The sequence below is a fragment of the Zingiber officinale genome, chromosome 3A (assembly GCF_018446385.1).
Source record: "Zingiber officinale cultivar Zhangliang chromosome 3A, Zo_v1.1, whole genome shotgun sequence".
NCBI lineage: Eukaryota > Viridiplantae > Streptophyta > Magnoliopsida > Zingiberales > Zingiberaceae > Zingiber > Zingiber officinale.
This window is the reverse complement of record NC_055990.1, coordinates 52,206,227-52,221,171: the sequence shown is the minus strand read 5'-3', so window position 1 is coordinate 52,221,171 and position 14,945 is coordinate 52,206,227.

The window sequence follows — 14,945 nt, the reverse complement described above, 5'->3', positions numbered from 1 at the left end:
CCCAACTGTTGATCCTGTGAGGCCACCTTCTCTTGTAATTGAGGCAGGTCACTGGTAGAAGAAGGAGGCGCGACCCTCAATGTTTCCAATTGAGTTTTTAACTTCTGGTTCTCCTGATCTTTAGCTACGAGTAGCTGGTCAATTTGTAAACTTGAGGCAAGTAACTAAACAAAAAGGCAAGGTAATTAGGAATCAGTAGACAAAATTGATAGCATTAACTAGAAATGCTTACCGCTATTGCCTGGCGACTGTGACGATCAGCTCGATGAGGAAGACTGAGGCCCCTTAGCTGCTCTTGACCTTGTGACCAAGATTCAGCTAATAAGCCCTGTAATTGTAACGAGCCATAGCTAGAAGGTTCAGAGGGTCGTCCCAATTGAGAAGGAAGACCCAAAGCTTGTCTGAACAAAGGTTGGGGAATGGAGGACACAGGAGGTAGAGAAGAAGAAGAAGACGCAATAGGAGGAAAAGTAGAAACAAGAGGAGCATAAAAAGAAGTAGATGGAATCGATGGTAAGACAGGGGAGGGGGATTCAACAGCTGAAGGACTAATATTTGGAGAAGATCACCGACAAGGTGTCCGTTTAGCTCGAGACCTAGAGGCCAAGGGGGGCAAGGCCAATGCCAAAGGAGCAGAAAACGCAGGAGGAATATCATCCTTCTCAGGAGTAGAAATCGGGGAAGCTGAAACAATAGAAGAAGAAGGGATAAGCAGGCCAGGTCTCATCATCCTAAGAGTAGGATTAGAAATAAGATGAGTGGGAGCTGTCGGGGCCTTACCTCTCTCAAGAGAGATGGGTGCTTGGATAAGAGGAGTTTGCACAAAAGTACCAAAGAAGTTGCTAAAAGGAGAAGTCTTAGTAAGATTTGGCTTCTGAACTAAGGTAACAAAAGGCTCTTCTTCTTCCTCTTTGGCAAGTGAGGCAGCCTCTGCCCGTTGTTCTTCCTCTGAATGCAATCCCAGAGTAGAGGGATTAGGATTAGGATCAGATCGGCGGGTATGTAACCATTCTTCCCCAAGGCTATTGATAAAAGACTCAGTCATAGCTGAATTTTTATACATGAAGGCTGGAAGAAGAGCATCAGCTGCAATATAGATATCAAACACCATTATCAAAAAGGATACGCTAATTAGTATAAGCAAGACAAAATAATTATACCTACCGAAGGAACTATCCAAGGGAGTGTCAATGTGGCCTATCCCGAAAGGAAACATCAAACCCTCTTCGATCAGATGCGGCAAACTGAACTTTGCCCCTCACAGTTTAGGTAGAGCAGACACGACAGAGGGATCATTGAGGAGACCATGAGTGTCGGGAAGTAGGGGTAGGTTATGTATCCATTGAGTAGGAAATGGAGGAGGAGAAGGAAGACGCATATAAAAAAAAATTTTATACCATTCGCCTTGAGGGGGAATGCGATTGAATAGAATGGCCTTGGGACGAGACTGAAACTTAAAAACACCAACATCTACCCGACGAGGGATGAAGAAGTGATGGAAAAGACGAGGTGACAGCGGGAAATCTAACAGTTTGGATACTCCAACGAAGCCTATTAGAATGGAAAAGGATTGAGGGACGAATTGGTTGAGCGGGATAGCAAAATAACGGCTAACTTCACAAAAGAAAGGGTGAAGGGGGAATCTGAAACCTTGCAAGACTTGGTCCCTGAAGATGGAGATGCATCCTAAGGGAGGAAGGTGAGGACCCTCATGAGGAGCAGGACAGATAATGTAAGAGGGAAAACCATAAGTTGCCCGTAAGTCCACTTCTTCTGTATCTATGAGGTTGGAAGAACATGAGAGGAACCACGCCGGAGGAGAAACCGGCATAAAGAGAAGAGGTTAAAAGAAAAGGAATTGAGAAGTGAAAAGATGAACAGAAGGAAGCAGAAGAAGACTTCGTAAACCCTTGTCCCTCTTCTAGTCCTGTGCTAAAACCTCTAAACAAAAGAAACGAAAGGGAAAAGGAGAATAAAAGGTGCTCAGAATGTCAATCGTCATAAATAGGTAATAATATCAGAGAATAAAATCAAAGGAAAGAGATGAAGTCAAATAAACTTCCTCGGAAAAGGTGTAAAGTTTCCTTAGAAGTAATTTTTGAAGAGACTTCATAAAGACAAAGCCAAAATTAGTATTATAAACATAGGCTCAAAGCATGGGTATAGTAAAATATAAGTTAAGCATCGGATATTGATCAATAGATGAAATGGGGTTAAATCAAACCATCCTGATGAATCGACCGGGACAAAAAGTAACCCAGATCCGCTGACTAAAGACTCAGTATAAGCCATCACATAGGATGTGTAATGTTAATACCCATAAGACCTGACAAGGAGGTAAATCGGTCGATTAAGATAAATCGACCGATATCGGAAGTCCCCTCGAAATATCGGGCAGTACTTATATATCGGCCGGGTTGTTGGAGAATTAGTCGTATAGAAAGATTGAGCATGGATAAGCCAAGTGACATTTGGTACATTTACCTGAAACCAACAAATTATCTAAAGATAAAGTAAGATTAGCAATCCAGGGATACCATTCAGAACCACATAAGTTTGTCGGAGGATCATGGCAAAGTCTCGATCCCCCTTCTTTACAATAACCGGAAATTAAGTTAAAGTTAGTTTTGGGTACAAATCAGGAGGCCTTTCTTCAATAAGTCTGCGACGGTTCAGGAAATTGAGAGGAGGAATGCGCGCTAAATAGCCCTCCTCTTCCAATTGTCGAATTGCTCCTTTGGCCCCTGCAGTAAAAGCAGACAAGATGGATCTCACAATCGGTTGGTAGAATTCATTTGACTCAATCATGACAGTAGCTCGTTCTTTGTAACGAACATCTTCATGCTCCTTATAGACCACCAACGCCATCTGAGAGGTTTTCAATTCATTTTCCCTAGCAGCAACCTTGGCTTTGGTCAAATCAAGGGAACTGTTTAGAGATGCCACCTCATTTTCTTTCAATTGCAAGGCCTTCAACTTCTCACTCAACTCTGCTTCATAATTATCTTTTAACTCGCCAAGTTTTGAGGTCAACTCTTGATTGAGGTCCGTAACCAATTTGAATTGGGCTTCAAGACTCTCAAGTTGAGTTTCAAGTTGCTTCTTGGCGGCAGCAGAAAATTCGGCAGAAGATAGTTCGGTAACTTGCTGTTGCAGCCTTTTGTTCTCCGATTTCAATTTTTCGTTCTCAGTGTACAAGATGTGTAATAGTCGAGAGAAACCCATATTCTCTAGCCACCGCTGGGAGCATATCCAAAACTGTGAGATAGTATTTCAGAAATAGAAAGCAGGAGTATATAATCATACCTTATTCTCTTTATGAGAAAAGTGGTCAATCGCTTCAGGGATGGAGAGCCCCTCGAAAAGGGGACGAACCTCATCCCAAGAATTAGCAAAAGAGCCCCCCAGTAATATGGGGAGGACAGGGATGGTAGAAGAGCCAGCTGAGAAAGAAGAAGTAGGGATAGATGGTGGAGCAAAAACCAAGTAAGAAGAAGGCGAAGAGCGTAAAGATCCTGAAGTCGGAATAGACAAAGGAAAAGTAAAAGAAGCGTCACCAGAAGTACTAGTTTTAGGAAAAGGAGAGGTAGGAAAATTCAAGGAAGGATAAAGTTCTGCTAATGTGGGCTCATCGGAAAGAAGATCAGTTGACACAAAATCTTCTAAAGTTAGCTCATCGGTAGAGAGAATGAGCCTCCTTTTTAGAGGGGGAGCCCTGGTTAGCTTGCGTCCCGGACGCTTGCCCGTAGAAATTTTAGTTATGGGTTTATCAGAGCTACCAGGGGATGTAAGCTCAATAAGAGGAATAGAGGCAGATGAGGAGACAGCAACAGCTGCGGGAGACGGAATAGTGGAAGTAGGATCAGGGAGGATCTGCGTAGCAAGATCCCTAGAAGAACCTCCTGGAGCCTCATGAAGCCCCGACGAGCTAGGCACTTCGGCTAAAATAGTTGGCCCTTCACTTACAAGGGGAGGGGCCAGAGCAGCTAGGAATTCAGCTTCCTTACCACGAAGTTGGTCTTCCTCCACGCGTAGTTCGTCATTGATCAAAGCATCATAGAATTTCTCCACTGTATGAAAAGAAGAAACGGTTTAGGTAATTAAAAGCAGTAAAGAAGAGGCAAGATGTTACCTAAGGAAATGGGGGTATCAGGTTTGACGGGGCTTAAGCCAAATAGATACAGAAGTTCAACTTTCAACCATTTTGAAATAGAGAGCCGGTGACCTAGTAGCTTCTCACAATAAACGGGAAAAGAGGGAAGCAGATGAAGCTCTCTAACATCGGGCAGAGGGGGTAAGAAGGATTTCCAAGCATGATACCAAGGGATGGGTCCGGGAAACTTTAGGAAGAAAAAACGGGATTTCCAGGCTTTGAGAGACGATGGCATATCACCTAAAAGAACCATTTTAGTTCGCGACTGGAACAAGAAAACATCAGGCTCTGAGAGTTTGGGGTAGGAAAACATGAAGAAATTCTGAGGAGTAGGAGGAATGTCTCGTAAACGGAAAAGCATGTAAGTGCCACATAGATAACGAAAAGCATTAGGTGCAAATTGTTGCAGGGGAATGTCGAAATATTGACTTATTTCAATCAAGAAAGAAGGGATAGGGAACCTTAAACCCCCTATCAACTGATCCCTGAAAAAAGTCACGCAGTTATCAGGAGGACGATGAGGTCGATCATTCGGTGCAGGGATTATGATTCTATATTCCTTAGGAATTTCATACTGATGACGAATGGATGATCTAGCATTCTTATCAAAGATAGAAGACATATGGACATACCAAGGAGCAATTGCTTCCTCAGCCATGGACAAAGGTATAAGTCAGGGAAACAATAGATTACTTACTGGGGGCAATAAAGAGGAACGTCAAGAAGTAGCAGATACGAAGTTTTCTTTCGGTTGCAGACGGCAACAAGAGAATGGTGCCAGAGGAGAAATGAGGTTGAGAAGAAGACGAAGGGTTTAGGGTTCGAGAAATATACCACTATAGACAAAATAAAATGCTTTCTAGTCCAACGGATGCCAAGGATCAGGGGAAAAGAGCGAGTGGTTCGCGCGACGTGGCGGCCGGAAAAGGTAAGTGTCAGGTCGTTTACATCGGATGTGACAAACCAGATCGCAAGGGGGTTGGTAGTGCCTCGAACATTCTCTCACCCGATGGAAAGCTAATCACTAATTAGAAAGTTTCGAAAGAAGACGTGAACGATTGGGCATAATAAAACAGAAAGGAGAGAACTTTTTGACCATACCCACACTAAAGACAAAAATATTTTAAGAATAAAAGTTTAGAAAAGTGATAAATTTTAGTCTATCCGTGTAGAATATGACTTAGTATTTACTGAAAATATTTTTAACGAGGGCAATTGCGGTTATATTAGTATGATATTGACTTCAGTCAATAAGACAACATCAGTTGATATAACATTGGTTATAATATCAAACTATACTAATAGTTAAGATAACCTTAGCTATGATAAATGATACCTAGGATACATGAAGAAATAATGAACATAACACCACATTATAAATAATAGAGGAATTCAGTAAAAGCCTTTGATTAGATACAAAAATTTGTCTTTACATTTAGAATCTGATCAAATACATAGCGTCACATTTCCTCAGGAACAACAAACCTCAAATAGATAGTAAATATTACCAGCACAAGCTCTTAGAGCCTTCGGAAAATTTCAATCACCACTGAATTCAAACTTACCATGGAGCAGAGATAGAAATAGCCCACTTCGTCCGAACTTGTCAAGGCACACAAGAGGTAATATTTTGCCCTGGACGAAGAAAGCAACAAAAAACAAAAAAGCTTAAGGGCAACGAGACAGGGGAACATGGATTCATTCCATGATGGAAAAGTAAATGTAAAAACCACTTCCCCTCTCAAGCCGTGTTAGCTCAGCGAGTGGAGCAACCAAGTTTAGCCCAAGGGTAACATGTGTTGTGCCCTTCACACAACACCCATGGGTCATTTGGCTGCCCCTCTATAAGTAGTAAAAATTTCTCTGAAGTTTCTTGAGTCCTTCAGAGCACCTGCATCTTTGGATAGAAGATTTGAACTGTGAAGCTTCCTCTCTTAAGACGATCCCTTGAACCCCTGGAGTAACCGGAGCAAAAATCCCAATAAACTCATATATAGATCTCACCTGGTCCAACAAAAGTTGCCTCGAAAAAGGAGGATCCACGACCATGGCCTTAGCAAAAAAAAAGTGGCAAGGAAGAAAAAGAACTGAGAGGGGTTGTGGGTGAAGAGAAGGTTGTAGCTCTATTTAAAGGAGAAAAAGGCTCACAGGATTGCTATACTTAATTTATTAAGACAGTGGTACACAAAATCTGTGAGGTCATTTCAAAATCTGGAGCAGAGTCATGGGTAGAAAAAGACAAGACTATACTTATGTCTAGTCAGTCGTCTACACCTCCTTCGACTAGACTTAAGGGGAAGGCTAGTGATATGGGTTAGGTTTTAAGGGTCTTCAGATGAGGAAAGAAAAGGAAGAAAGAGTCAAAGGAGGTAGGCCAATAACGGCCGAAACATACTTCCTGAACAAAGGTAGGCCAATATCGGTCGATACATGCCTGCCGTATGAAGGTAAGTCAATATTAGTCGGGACATACCTTCAGAACAAAGGTAAACCAATTTCGGTCGATATAGGCTTGCCGTATGAAGGTAAGCCAATAACGACCGATACATACTCTAGAGAAAAGATAGACCAATATCGGCCGATACATGTCTGCCGAACGAAGGTAGGCCAATATCGGTCGATACATGCTTGCTGTGTGGAGGTAAGCCAATATTGGTCGGGACATACCTTCAGAACAAAGGTAGGCCAATATCGGTCGATACATGCCTACCGAACGAAGGTAGGCCAATATCGGTCAATACATGCCTAGCGTATGAAGGTAAGCCAATAACGACCGATACATACTCTAGAGCAAAGATAGACCAATATTGGCCGATACATGCCTGCCAAACGTAGGCAAGTCAATATCGGTCGATACATGCTTGTCGTATGAAGGTAGGCCAATAACGGCCGAGACATACTTTTAGAACAAAGGTAGGCAAATATCTGTCGATACATGCCTGCCGAACGAAGGTAGGCCAATATCAGTCAATACATGCCTGCCGTATGAAGGTAAGCCAATAACGACCGATACATACTCTAGAGCAAAGATAGACCAATATCGGCCGATACATGCCTGCCAAACGTAGGCAGGTCAATATCGGTCGATACATGCTTGCCATATGAAGGTAGGCCAATAACGGCCGAGACATACTTTCAGAACAAAGGTAGGCCAATATCGGTCGATACATGCCTGCCGAACGAAGGTAGGCCAATATCGGTCAATACATGCCTGCCGTATGAAGGTAAGTCAATAACGACCGATACATACTCCAGAGCAAAGATAGACCAATATCGGTCAAGAGGGTTCTTTCAAGCAAAGAACCCACATAGTTCCTTCAATGAATACCTTAGAAACATGTTGAATAAAATATTATTTTTTAACACAACAAAGATACAAATAGAAGTCACATGAAGAAGAATCATACATGAATATATCGAATAGAATAATTCATGATAGAGAATATATATTTTGGTGGGAAATATGCTTTCAACTTGTCTTGCAGGCGCTAAACGACAAAGAAGGTACATCTGGGGTACAAAAAAGATTCCTTAAAAATTATCTTCCGCAAGGGCACAATTGACGTCATCTCATAACGAACTCTAACAAACCGGGGTCCACTTCATGGCTACGGAGGTTACATGAAGTGGTATAAAAGGGGGAATCCTCTCCGTTGGCTAGGTAAGTTCACATAATTGTGTACTTTCACAACCCTAATTTTCTGGCTACTGTTCATCTTCTTTATTCTTCCTTCCTTGACATCAAGAGAGATCACTAACTTGAGCGTCGAAGGGCCTAGCCAGGGATTCCCACCCCGGTCTTAGGTCACTGACGATAGTGTTGGTTGGTCTCTTGTGCACAGGGAGCCTCGGGAGCTTGGGAGTTCGACTTTCTCCTATCTGGACGGGGATTTCTTCCTACTTATCAGATTTCCTTCGGTGACTCTGGTTTTCTTCCGATCCGCTTTGGGTTTCTCGGGTCGAGGTTCTATCGGCATTATTCTTCATCAGTACGGTGGGTTTCCTTGTTCCGGGTCTCCTTCACGGTCAGATTCTCAGACAGGATCAGATTTCTTAAAAAGATAACTATGTTGTTTATGATTTCCTTATGGTATGTAAACCACTCCATGATGTTAGTGAAAGTTGTTCATGTTTTAAATTTCATCCAAAGTTAGACCCATGCTCCTAGGGTTTCGGCCAAGTAAGAATAAAAGGATTAGAGGAAATTTAGGAACCCAATTATGCTTGTTTATGACCTCTCATGATATGTAACTCACTATGTGTGATGTTAATATAGGTTATCATATTTTAGGTTGCATAGAAATTTAGAATGATATTTTATAGTTTCGGCCAAAGAAGAAATCAAGGCTTAGAGCAAAAGTTTGAAACCTAACTATACTTGTATATGCTCTTTCATGATGTATGATCTCTAATATATGTTTGGTTTAAGTTTCATGCTTCATGTTATGTTAGAAAGTTTGGAACCTCAACTTTAGGTTTCAGCCAAGTAAGAATGGAAGACTTAGGGAAAAGTTTGAAACCTAACTATGCTTGTATATGCTTTCTTATGATGTATGATCTCTAATATATGTTGATTTAAGTTTCATGCTTCATGTTATGTTAGAAAATTTGGAACTTCAACTTTAGGTTTCAGCCAAGTAAGAATGGAAGACTTAGGGAAAAGTTTGAAACCTAACTATGCTTGTGTATGCTTTTTCATGATGTATGATCTCTAATATATGTTTGATTTAAGTTTTATGCTTCATGTTATGTTCGAAAATTTGGAACCTCAACTTTAGGTTTCGGCCAAGTAAGAATGGAAGACTTAGGGAAAAGTTTGAAACCCAACTATGCTTGTATATGCTTTCTCATGATGCATGATCTCTAATGTTGTTGGTTTTTCGGGCCGCGAAAACTGCTTTTTCGCGTCGCGGAAACCCCGAAACCCCGCCACCGGATCCGTGTGAAGAATAAAATTTCGAAAACAATACCAAGTTAAAGCAAAGGAGAAGATGTAACTTCCATTAGGTGGCACACTCATGTGTTGACTATGATGATGTGGCACATCATCATTGGCCACTTAATGCCAAGTCACAAATGATGTGGCATAAAGTCAAGTCAAACTTGACTCTTCCTCTTCATCTCAAGTCAAGTCAAACTTGACTTAATCTCTCTCATGGTTGATCTAATCCAACCATTTAATTCAAGCCAATTTAATATAATGAATCTAATTCATTTAATTAAATTGATTCAATGAGTCATAATCTAAATTAGACTCATTGAACACATGAATCAACTTGAGTCTAACTCAATTAGCCTAATTAGGATTACTCTTAATCCAATTTGATTCATCAAATGAATCTAATCCTCTTGGTTCATCATATGAACCTAATCTCCATCTAATTGTCCTTAGTGTGTGACCCTATAAGTTCTGGTAATGTTGGCAATGCCCGTAAACCCATTTAGGAGCATAAGTAATGAGCGGTATCTAGCAACACATCATTAGTACCCAAGTTACAAGAATGTTGAGATCCAATATCACCTTGTGACTACTAATTGTGACTCCTCACAATATATGACAAGTGTCCTTCTATCCTAGACATCTATATTGATCAATGTGAGGCATAGACCGTGTCATCCTCTGACCAATCTAAATCTTGAACTCCAAGTAGACTCACTAAATCAAATGAGCTCAATATCTCATATTGACTCATTTGGGCATGGCCATTCACTTTGTGGTCTCACTATATCAAGAATATCGATGTCTCTCCCATCATATAGGAGGGATAGATCCCATCTACATCACTCACATCCCTCTGCATAATTCGTTACATACCCAGTAATTGCCTTTATAGTCCATCCAGTTACGGGTGACGTTTGACGAAACCAAAGTACATAACTCCTTATGTAGGGATCCATGGTGACTTTAGGTCCAAGGACTAGTAGTCATACTAATAGCCACTGATGTGCGTAGATTATATACTCTTTTACGCATGTTTTTACGCACATTTACATACTTTTAGCATGCTTGATCTATGCATTTTTATACTTCCAGCTTTCCTTTTAGCATATTTACTCTTTTGGTTCAGAGATCTGCTTTTTCTGCATTTTCTGTACACAGGAGTCGAAATTGGTGAAGATTATGCGTCCTCGGGCAAGCTTGGAAGTAATTGAAGGGAGAGAGCATCAGGCCGTGTACCACACATGGCCATGTAGTCTTAACAGGAATGGAAGAGGACATGGCCGTGTGAATCTCACACGGCCGTGTCTTGATTTGAAGAAATCAGAGCAGATGCCTTACATGGTCGTGTGCATCTACACGGCCGTGTGAGGTTTCCAGAGACCAAGCAGGTGGTGGCCGTGTGCATCACACTGCCGTGTGAAGTTTCCAGAGACCAAGCAGGTGGTGGCCGTGTGCACTACACGACCGTGTAGCACTTCCAGAGAACAGTAGGGTCCTGGCCGTGTGGAGTCACACGGCCGTGCAGCTTTGGCAGAGATGGAACTCGACATGGCCGTGTGAATCTCACACGGCCGTGTCGTGGGGCCGTGTGGCGCCTGATTTCCTCCTCTATTTAAACCTTCCTTCATGAATTGAAAGGGGATCTCTCCTCCTTTGGGGAGAAGGTAAGATTTGGTGGTTTCCTCCCATTCTTGGGAGGATTTCTGGGCGATTCTAAGGGAGTTCTTGACGATTTCGACTCCGGAGCGAGGATTGGATCCGAAGACAAGGCTTCTTCGTAGATAAGTTTTCTCCTTCCCCTTTTCTTGGTTTCTTGGATTGGGGATTTAAGAAATGCTTGTAATCTTTATTTCTTCGGGTATTCTTCCTTGATTCATGGAGTAGATCTTGTATTCTAGGATTAAGGGAGTATTTGTATGATGGATTGATGTAATCTCTTATGGATTTGCCATTTTCTTGTTTCAATGACATTGTCTTGCTTGTATCAATTAGATCTTGTATGATTAATTGTGATTTGTGCTTAATTCTCATTCTTGATTGATTGTTTGGATTTCTTGTGGACTTTGTAAAGATAAACTCTCACTCGATCATCCGAGGGATCCACGTGACAGGTGCAAGCCCATGTAAGGATGTTTGAGAGATAATCTTGAAGAGGAAATAGGAATATTCAAGAGAGTAGGATGGATTTTGTGATTAGTTTCTTGTATCTTGATAGATTAATAAGTTGTGGGCTTCTATGTTGATATCCGAGGAAGGCATAGTAATAGGTGGGCTTCTGTGTAAGGACAACGTAGGTTCACGTCTAATTGATCATATTTAGATACATTTCTCAGTCCTTAGCCGGTTATCTATTGCAAGAGAGAACCGACAATTTTCTACAAGTGTTTGGCAATTGAGGGATAAGAATTGGTGAACCATTTACATTCAAGAAACCTTACAAAGAAACCGAAACTCCTAGAATCTCCCTTTATCATAACCCAAAACACTAAACTCTTGTTTGTTGATCTTTAATATTAGATTTGTTTACCTTCACTTTGCATTTGAAACGATTGGATAGTTGTTTAGCTAATTCGCATTGAGACATTTCTAGTGCTTATTCCAGTCCCTGTGGATACGATAATCTTTTATATTACTTGCGACATTTCCGTACACTTGCGGAGCGTAACAGCCACATGAGAAAGTATATGACACTCATATAACAATTCATGATACTTTCTCATGGCGGGTCATTCAGTATACATTCTCCAATGTATACCCATGTGTCAACTTGATATCTCTATATCCATGACTTGTGAGATCAAGTCATCGAGTTGACCTACATGCTAGTCTTATTGCATTAACATTGTCCCTGAATGTTAATACTCGACTAGGAATGATTAAGAGTAGTGTTCCCTATATCATCTCACTATCGGTTCAACTAACCGATTGATATAGGTGAGAACCTTCTACTCAAGGATGCTATTATACTTAGTTTATTTGGCACCAATAAAAGTAAGTATAATAACCAAAACAAATGCCTTTATTTATATAAGAATATGATACAACAAGTCCATAATACAATCAACAAATGATTGGCTCTAGGGCTCTAACTAACAAATATATGTTTGGTTTAAGTTTCATGCTTCATGTTATGTTAGAAAGTTTGGAACCTCAACTTTAGGTTTTGGCCAAGTAAGAATGGAAGACTTAGGGAAAAGTTTGAAACCTAACTATGCTTGTATATGCTTTCTCATGATGTATGATCTCTAATATATGTTTGGTTTAAGTTTCATGCTTCATGTTATGTTAGAAAGTTGGGAACCTCACCTTAGGTCTTGACCAAGATTGAATACGAGATTTAGAGCAAAGTTTTTAAGTCTAATCATGCTTATTTATGATTCTTCATGATGTATGATCTCTTACATGTTGTAAGTTTAAGTTTCCATACTACATGTTGTATTGAAAGTTTGGAACCTCACCTTTAGGTTTCGGCCAAGAATGAGCTAGGGTTTGTAGGAAGATCAAAACCCCAACCATGCATGATAATGACTCCTTATGATGTGCTATGGATTGTAGGTCCCCATGTTGTATGTTATATGCTAAATGTTATGTGCACTTATGCTATCATGCTATGCGTTCTTATGATATGCTTATGTATGAGCATTTATGTCATCATGTTGGAATCCCTTATGATATGCTTTATGTTATATGCACTATATGCTATCATGATATATTTATGAAAGGCTCATGTAAGATGAAAAGCCTAAGAGATGCTTCCCTTAAGTTGGGATCAAGAGCTCTCTCATGATATGACAAGAATATGATATGCATGATATGACAAGAATATGATATGCTATGATATGACAAGGAACATGATATGCTATGATATGTTAAGAAACATGATATGCTATTTTACTTTGTATGGCTTGTACCAAGGGTGAGCTCCATAAGCGCCCCTAGGTTGATGGTCTATGAAACGAGCCTAGTAAAAGGGATGGGCTCCTAAGCGCCCCTAGGTCAATTGTCTATGAAACTGGCCTAGTTCCTAGTAGGTTTAAGATTTACTACCTTGGATCTATTTAGGATGCGCGCATTTATGTATGTATGTGGTACAAGCCGGGCCCTCGTGTTGAGATTATGTTTAAGTATGTATATGATATATGTTTTCAAAAGGACATTTTGCATATACTCATTTCATGATACATGTTTTCAAAAGAACATCTTGCATCTACAAGTTCATGTTATATGTTTTTCTTTATGCTTCTTTAAGATGCTCTTGAAATATGTCTATGATGTTTATATGATTATGTTATGCTCTCACATGATATGATATGACTTTATCTTTATGCTCTCACATGATATGATATGACTTTATGTTATGCGCTCACATGTTATGTTATGATTTACCACTTTATGTTCATGCATGATTCATGGTTTTTGTGAGTAGGAAAGGGACTTACTAAGCCTATGGGCTTATAGTTTTTTTATGTTTCCTTGTACTGCAGAAAAAGGAAAGGAATGGCTAAACTAAGAGGAGCAGCAGGAAGGGCAAGTGTGTGTGTGTGGCAGTGGCACGGTGGAAGAAAACTGCTATATGTTTTTAAGTTCTATGTTGCTTATGAACCATGTGTTATTGTTATGTTTTGATAGTACTTTAACTAGTATGGATAGTTATGCATTTATGTTCTTTATGTTTCATGCTAGTATGCTTATGATAACATGAAATATGCTTCAAGTAGTTGGTATTAATTAAGTGTATGCATGAATACTAGTAAGTCTACATGTTCAGTATGATAAGCTTGATGATTAGTGTAGAAAAATATTTAAATAACTGTTTCCACTGCCATGATTTTTATATGTATGCACGTATGTAAGTAACCCCGTCCCTCCTTAAGCAGTGGGAGGGCGGGTGTTACACTATTGACGGCTCACCTCCCGGCTCTCCCCTCCTTGGGGTTAAAATCCCTTTTATAGGCTAGGGCGCGACGCAGTGGCACGACTGTGCAAGGATGGCAAGGTCGTGCCCTTTCTCAACCCCAATTGGCACGGTCGTGTGATGATGGGACTCGGCTTTGGGGACATGATCATGCAAGGTTGCACGACCGTGTGCTGCTTGGTCTCGGTCATGGGGGCACAGTCCTGCAAGCATGCACGACCATGCTCTGATCTGCCTCTGGGTTGGCTGCACAGCTGTGCAAGGGTTGCACAGCCGTGCACTTTTCCTCTTCTGTTTGGCCACACGGTCGTGCAAGGTTTGCACGGTCGTGTTCTCTAGCTCGCTCCGATTTGTCGACAATCGCTGTTTTCACTCCGAGAGTTGTCCCTGTCAACACAAAACCAAACAAAGAGTAGATATCCATACAAAAGAGTATATATGATGAGTACATGATAAAAGTGGTGATCGTACAAAGAATATGTACATATAAGCCAAGTGAATGTGCGTAAAAACATGCATAAACTATCATAATATTTACGCACATCAAGTAGCTTGTTCATTTGCTAGAGTAGACTTTAATTCATGAAGTTGAGCACATAACCACTTATTCTTGGTAATCTGCTCACCTAGTTTCACTTTTATGTCTTCTCATAAGTTCATTTATGATTGAAGTTAAGCCTTAAGAGTTTTTAAGGTGTTCTTCCACTGAGTCACCTTCTCATGCTCAACTTTAGCTAGCTCTTAAGCTTCTTTCAGTTGAGCAGATAATTCTTTTATTTGCTCAGAGTTTTGTATAGAAATTGATGTAGAGGTTTGGTGGTTCAATAACTCGTTCTCCTTTGCCAAATCATGCAATTGTTAAGTGATGCTTATACTGATTGCCCAGTACTAAAAAATAAGCATAGTTACGAGTCTCAAAAAGTGGATAAAGATAG